Source organism: Nycticebus coucang, chromosome 6 (assembly GCF_027406575.1).
Source record: "Nycticebus coucang isolate mNycCou1 chromosome 6, mNycCou1.pri, whole genome shotgun sequence".
NCBI classification, from domain to species: domain Eukaryota; kingdom Metazoa; phylum Chordata; class Mammalia; order Primates; family Lorisidae; genus Nycticebus; species Nycticebus coucang.
Genome location: NC_069785.1, coordinates 62,443,751 through 62,451,739, shown reverse-complemented (window position 1 = coordinate 62,451,739; position 7,989 = coordinate 62,443,751). Strand labels below are relative to the sequence as shown.

The 7,989-nt window shown below is 41.5% G+C and overlaps 1 non-coding gene across 1 annotated transcript; it reads left to right on the top strand.

Moving 5' to 3' along the window:
- Positions 1-202: 202 nt before the first annotated feature.
- LOC128589448 (U7 small nuclear RNA) lies at positions 203-264 on the top strand. The gene has a single exon (XR_008381020.1). It is a non-coding gene; the product is annotated as a U7 small nuclear RNA (small nuclear RNA).
- The last annotated feature ends 7,725 nt before the right edge of the window (positions 265-7,989 follow it).

Here is a 7,989-nt window from a genome sequence, read left to right as displayed (position 1 = left end):
GAAACTGGGGGCATTTGGAAAAAAAAAATCAATTATAAAAATAAAGTTCTCCTGGGGAGAAAGAGGCGGGACTATTTGGAAACACACTCTCCTCTCCTAACCTTCGTCTTCTATAGGAAAACATAATCTACTTCATCAATGGCCCCGTCCATGGTGGCTTCCTAAAGGGAACACCAGGTTCTCAGATAAGAATTTCAATTATCGGCGTTGCAGCTCTTTTAGAATTTGTCTAGCAGGTTTTCCGGTCTCTACCGGAAGACCCCAGTTAAAAAAAAAAAAAATTAAAATAGTAAAAAAAGGAATTTCAATTATCTGTTTAAACTGAACCTGCTTATGCTTCCTTCTTACTATGAGAAACTTCAGAATTTTTTTTCATTTGATTCATGGTAAACTGAACACTTACAATAAAGTATCTCCATCCCTTTCCCCTTTCCTCAGCAATATTTAAATGTGAGCTCTGAAAGAAAAAATAAATAACTATAATTTTTCTTAAATTTCTATTTGACAGTTGACAGAATCCCTGTTTTACAATGTTACATTCCTTCTTTAAGGAAGACCCTAAACGCATGTTCTGTATATTGTATGTGTAGTTGTAAAGAGCTGTTTGGTCTTTCCTTTGTGTTTAGAATTATTAATTCTTAGTGGTTTAAGACTCTCTGCCAATTGGCATATTGAGTCAGCTTTCCAGGGTCCCTTCAAGCCTGTCAGTATATGGAGCTAAAGCTTTTTCTATCTAAACAGCATTTATTGTAACAGGAATAAAGCACTCATTAAAAAAAAAAAAAAAAGACCTGGATGTGTGTAACAAGTCCTCAGAAACAAGCAAGGCTGTGTTTTGATGCCATTAATTACTTTTATTATCAAACTGCTCTATCCATGCTAATTGCTAAATCCCAAGGGGTCTCACTAAGATGAGATACAGCCAAGAATAGACAATAAAACCCCAAATCAGCAGAGGTGGCAATTTTAACATCTTGAAGACCATATTTAAAGGCATGTTATAGTCATGATGTTAAGTAAGCAGAGGCAGAGACTATTCTTTAATAAATAACTGATGGGGGAGGAAAGTCCTGCCACATGAAGAAAGTTAACTTGTTTCCTCTTGAGGTTCCTTTGAACCCCAGAATATCACAGATTTCACTTTAAGATTGCTATGGGCCAAATTAAGCTAAAATTATGTAATTAAACTTAAACATTTTTTTCTTTCAACGCACTTTACATAAGGGAAACAACACCATGTGTCTTCACTCCACACCCACCCTTCCCAGCCTGCGCTGGCGAGGTGCTGGCTGCTCTAGCTGGTTTCACTAGTGGAGAGCCGGAGAAACTTTTGCTAGTGGAGGCAATTTGTTCTATTACTGTAAAGCTTTGAGGTGCTGGGTTCATCCACCTGAGACAGTAGTCCTTCTCCCTCCCATCCTGTTTTTTTCCTGGACTTTAAATCTGGATTTTGGTTATGCTGAGGATGAAGGATATGTTTGCAGTATATATTTACCTGGTAAGGCTCACTCACATTTTCTTTGCCTTTGGTTCCCATTACTCTTGCTACATTTTTTTGCTTTGGTTTTAAACACCATCTTGAGTTGAAAGCCAGTGAAAAAACCTTCCCTTGAAGGTGCTTCTCTTATTTCCCAGTCAGTGAGTGGAAAGGACCCTCCTTTTTTCTCTTCAATAAAATAACTTTCTAACAAATTAGCCAAACCTCTTCTGTTCCTTCTCCCAATCAGAGAAGGCTTATAGATCAGGAAGAAGTGAATGTTTCCTTCCCTGGAGTAAGTCCTGGCAAGCACAAATGTTTCAAGACAGACATAAAGACAGGCACAAAAAGAAAACATACTGTGTTGGGAACCCTCCAAATCTCAACCTATACCATTAAGTAGGTGACAAAATAGGGAAGGGTCCCTTAAGCCCATTTTTTTTTTTTTTGTGAAAAAAGAGTAAAAAGTGAGATTTCCCTATAACAGGCCAAATGTCCTCACTAGATCTTAGAGAAACTCAGTTGAAGTTTATGGTCAGTGGATGATCAGAATAAATTTCTTGCAGTCACCTGCAAAGGCATCAGACCCATATCCCCATGATGCCTCCTCTACAACATAGCTGTCATAAGAACCTTCCCAAAGTGGTGTCATTTTAGAAAGTACATTAATAAGATTGAGTGTGATTAAATGGAAGCAATTCTCTTGTTTGGTTTTATGAAAATGAATCTGTCTCTTGAAATGGATCCATCTCCCATTTCTCAATATCTCATCAGAGGATGCCACTGCAGTGGGGACCAAGTGCTCCCTTTCCAATTTAATGGGAAATCAAAAGTGCAGAACCACCCGCACAGACAAAAACCAACAACTCTGAAGGATGACCCTTCAGTGGAAATGCATTATAGGGCGCACCATGTGCTCCTGGAACTCACATTTTAACCCCAGTGTGGGCCCCTGTGCCTTACCTTAGTAGGATGCCAGCTTATATTTTAGTGTGCCCGGTGTCAACTGTGGGCAAACAGGGCTTGTCTGAGCTCAGGTTTCTCTAAGACCTGATATTCTCAAAGTGGACATTATAGGTATAAAGACTGGGGAAGTTGATAATGAAGTAGCAAGTATTCCTTTAGGATTTTGATGTCAGAGAAAGGAACTTATCGTCTCTATTGCCAAGGAGCTGTCAAATCTGCCTTAATTATGATTAATAACGTACACGTACCTGAGAAGTTTTTTTTTTTCTCTATCCTGCTGACTTTCTGTTAAAATGCCTCTTTGCTAAATAATATCTCTGGAGCCAATGCAGCTATAGCTTTAGGGACAGACTAGAATGGTGTCTGTGTATATGGCGGTGTTTATAAAGCATTTGTGCTTAGCTAAATAAATCAGGTTCCAATATCTCTCCATGTTTCTTTGCAGTTATTTTACAGTGGGGAAAAAAGGAGGGTTTGGGGTGGATAATTTTAACCTTTTTACAAATGAACTGTCTGATTTTAAAGAAAATCAGCAAATATTTCTTATCAATTGTCCTCCAAGAGAATGGTGATCAATGCCTTTCTGCACTGAGCAGTTTTATTGTCTTAGAGGCGTGAAAATGAGAAGTAATTACAATATTGAGGTAAGATTTGAGAAAGAGGCACACATCAATTGTGCCTAAATTGTGTAACTGGGCTATATTGATAGTTGTAATAGAGTGAACAACATTGGTCAATGGTAATTGCAGAAATAAAAATGGAGAACCTTTATGGAAGAGTCCTAGTTGACGATGCACATTTAGCTTAGAATGTGGATCCATAAGTATATGCATTAAAAAGAGGTTGTGTACGAATGTAAACGATTTTGACTTTTTAAAATCTAGACATAGCTTTTGCTTCTCCTTGTTAACATTCCCAGAGTGTTTTATGTTTGTACTACTCTGGTTTTAATAGTTATTCCCAAAGATAATACACACCTGACCTCATTCTGTTGTTTAGGTAGTTAACAGGCCTTGGAATTTGCAAGTTGATGGCTCCATCTCTGGCTTGAACAGTTGAAGCTCTAAGTGGCTGGTATTCATCCATCAGTGAGAGAGCTGCATGTTCCCTCACTCAGAGTTGTGGCAGCATCTGATGTAGTGGGTGCCATTTCAGGAGAAAGCCCTTCCTCAGAGCAGGACTGCACACTGCGGAGGGCCCTGGCAGGGTGTTTGGGAAGGCCTGGTCAGGTGCAGCAGGAGGCTCCACCTTTTCTGTGAGGAGAGGAAGAGCAGATTGCCCTGTCCCTTATGTTATAGAAGAAAAACATGCTAGAATTAAATGTGTTATTCAGCAAGATACAGACAGAGGGGACTCGAATGAAAGCTGTCTTGGAAAGAGTTAGGAGGGCAAATCAGAACACCCAGCTATGGTGATGAGATTGCTTGTGATCAAGCATCTCTTGGAACGTAGGTGTCAAAGCCGGCGCAGACCTGTACATTCTGAATCTCTTGGGGTGTGAGTTCTTTTTTTTTTTTTTAAATTGTTGGGGAATCATTGAGGGTACAAAGAACCAGATTACACTGCTTGGATTTGTTGGGTAAGGTCCCTCTTGTAATTGTGTCCCACCTCCCAAGAGGTGAGTCACACACCATCACCCGTCCCCTCCTTCCCTCCCTCCACTCCCTCACTCCCCCGCCACCACCATGTACTAGGATCAATTGTGCTCATATCTGAATTGAGTACATTGGATACTTGCTCCTCCATTCTTGTGATGCTTTACTAAGAAGAATGTGTTTCAACTCCATCCAGGTTAATACAAAAGATGTAATGTCGCCATCTTTTTTAGTGGCTGAATTGTGTTCCATGGTGTACATATACCACAGTTTGTTAATCCATTCCTGGGTTGGTGGGCATTTAGGCTGTTTCCACATTTTGCAATTGTAAATTGAGCTGCAATAAACAGTCTAGTGCAAGTGTCCTTATGGTAAAAGGACTTTTTTTTTCATCTGACTAGATGCCCAGTTAATGGGATTGCAGGATCAAATGGGAGGTCTAATTTGAGTTCTTTGAGGATTCTCCATACTTCCTTCCAAAAAGGTCATATTACTTTACAGTCCCACCAGCAGTGTAAAAGTGTTCCCTTCTCGGCTCAGCGCCTGTAGTTCAGTGGGTAGGGTGCCGGCTACATGCACTGGGGCTGGTGGGTTTGAACCCGGCTTGGGTCATATAAAAAACATTGACAACAACAACCATAACAACAAAATAGCCAGGCCTTGTGGTGGGCGCTTACAATCCCAGCTACTTGGGAGGCTGAGGCAAGAGAATTGCTTAAGCCCAAGAGTTTGAGGTTGCTGTGAGCTGTGATGCCACTGCACTCTACGAAGGGTGACATCATGAGACTGTCTCAGAAGAAAAAGTGGGAGGGAGATAAAAAAAAAAAAAGAAGTGTTCCCCTCTCTGCACATCCACACCAGCATCTGCAGCTTTAAGTCTTTGTGATGTGTGCCCATTCTCGCTGAGGTTAGGTGATATCAGGGTTGTGAGTTCTTTGAGGAAAGGACAACTCTCCTATCTTTAAACCCCTTACAGTATCTATCCCTAGGCCTCATGTGTCATGTTTACTGAATAAATACTTGAAAACATTTATTCCGATAGTGGAGAAAACAGTGCTTTAAACGTATACTTACTTACTGTCTAATAATTATCATTCATGTGAATTGTCATCTGCCTTGTTCTATCTTACCCTCTGGCCTCAGTTCTAAGTTTGTCCCCAAGTCAGCCTGCTCCTGTTGGGGCTCTGTCCCCAAATGTGCTGCATCACCATATACATGACTCTATACGTAGAGTCTCAGGATGCCTGCCTTGAAGGGATTGTGGACATTTAGTTGTGCAAGTTCTGCTGTGTGCGAGAAATGGCAGTCATTGATATGTATCAGCCATGATACTGATACGTTTGAAGATCAATAACGTCTCCGTGAGGCTTCATTATGTATTCTCTTCACGTCTATGAATGTTTAGAAATGTTCTTATTAAAACTTTAAATAAAATAATCAGCCACATAACTTATATCTTCACCTTGTACAATTTGATTCATAGCCTTGAAGGGCTGCCAGATAACTCTGAAGTCCCTATCCTTTTACTTGGCTGAAGGAGAAACCAAAGCTGTGATGATAAAGGACTTCCAAAAGTGAATTGTAAGAGAGCGAGGCAAGAAGAAGCCAGTTATCCTAAGGGCCTTACTTTCTACTGCTCTGGCTATTTCAGAGGCAGCATCTTTGGTGTTCCCTGTACTGCATGGGTGAATGTGTAGTTGGGAAAGCATTCTAATCAACATCACAGCCCTGTGGCTGGACCACACAAAACAGGGTGCAGATGTCATGACAAACAAGTTCAGAAGTCAACGTTAGCCTAAATATCCAGCCAATTGATGGAAACCTTTTTTAATGTAGTCTGGAATTCCCTTCAAGTGGGTTTTGAGAAATTAGATTAAGTTAGTTTATAACATCCCCCAAACCCTACATGACCTGGCTTCTGCCAAGGTCTTGAAGCTCTTCTGATGTTCTGCTCCTGTGACCCACTTGTTCATCCTTCCTTTCCACAGCCCCAGCTCATTGTTTAAAATCTTTGTTCATGTATTACTTTCTCAGAGAAGCCTATCCCCAGTGGCCTGGATAAAATAGCAGCCTCTCTTCACCCTAACCATTCTCTGCCCTTTACCTTCTTTTATTTTCTTTATAGTGTCTACTAACATATAAGATTATATCAATTTGGGTACATGATGTTTTCCCATCTCTGTCTATTCTAAGATTCCTGAGTAGATTACCTGAGCAGTCAGTAGATTCCTGAGTAAATCACTGCTCTAGCCCTGGCTTCCAGAAGACTATCTGGCATATGGTAAAGTCCTGAAAAATATTTGTGGAGTATATGAATTTGCAGAGTCTCATATATATATATATATATATATATATATATATATATTTTTTTTTTTTTTTTTTTTTTTGGAGACAGAGTCTCAAGCTGTGGCCCTGGGTAGAATATAGTGGCGTCATAGCTCACAGCAACCTCCAACTCGGACTAAAGTGATCCTCTTGCCTCAGTTTTTCTATTTTTAGTAGAAACGGGGTCTTGCTTTTGCTCTGGCTGGTCTCGAACTTGTGAGCTCAAGCAATCTACCCACCTTGGCCTCCCAGAGTGCTAGGATTACAGGTGCGAGCCACCGGACCCAGCCTGCTGAGTTTCTTTTTCTTTCTTTCTTTTTTCTTTTTTTGCAGTTTTTTTTTTTTGGCTGGGGCTGCATTTGAACCCACCACCTCTGGCATATGGGGCTGGTGCCCTACTCCTTTGAGCCACAGGCCCCACCCTATCTGCTGAGTTTCTTTAATGCATCAGAGACAACACTGATGATAAAAAGATGTGTTAGATAGTTGTAGTCCCTTCCCTAAAGGAGATGATATTCAGAGGGGAAGGCAGTCTTAGGATCTGGTTGAGTGTCATGACACAGCTTGCTGCCGTAAGAATCTAGTGAAGCACTGTCCAACTCAGAGTGGGGAACCCAGGAAACTTTCCCAGTGAGAATAACACAGGAACAAGGACTTAAAGGGTAAGGAGGACTTAGCCTGTGGTGTGGAGCTGGCAGTGCCCATAAAGATGCTCCCTGTCCCCTGCATCTGCTTGTCTGAGGCCTTTGTCCTCCTGGCAGGCTGGAAGGGCTGGGGGAACCAAGTCGCCCTGTAGGGACAGCTCACACCAATGGCTAACGGGGGCAAGTAGGTAAGTAGCCCAGCTGCCTTGGTCCCCTCTCTCAGAGATCCCCAGGGCATTTCCCCAGTGCCCACTGCGAAAACCTGCTCTGTCACACACATGTTGTGGTTTCCCTCTCTTTCCTGTCTCACACCTCACTCCCCTACGGCCACTTCCTGAATAAATGATGCTCCTTAGTTCAGGTTCTGCTTCTGGGAGACTCCAGCTTAGGACACATGGCAAAGGAGGAAAAAAAAGAAAAGAACAAGGGCATTCTGGAAAAAAGACAACAGGTTTTATAAAAGCCAACTCTTACTTAGAAAATAATAGGACATTTCATTGTGGATTGATTTGTAACTCGAGTGGCAGGACATAGCAGGAGAGGAGGCTAGGGAAATGGTGGGTTGCCTGTTATATGAGTTTTTCTAGAAATGGTGGTGGGATTGGCACTGATCTACCAACAGTTCTCTCCAGGTGAACAGGAATCTGTCTGTATCTATCATGGGTTTTCATAAGGGCTGAAATCTGTGGTTTTGTAATAGAGCAAAAGCAGCTGGCATGTGCTGGGAATTACACCCCTGATCTTGTTCACCTTTGGATTCCTTTCCTCATCAAATGTGCTAATTAGACACAAAACAGTGATACAGACAAATTCCAATTTTGTATGTGAAGTCAAAATGAGGGGGAAAAAACAGTGAATGTAAAATGATTTGTACCTTGATCTGGAGTTTGGGAATAAAGCCCTGAACAGTCTGTCAGGAATAAAGTGGCGTGGGCCTTGGCTTTTCCCGCTGTCCAGCAGATCTGATGGAGACAAACTATGT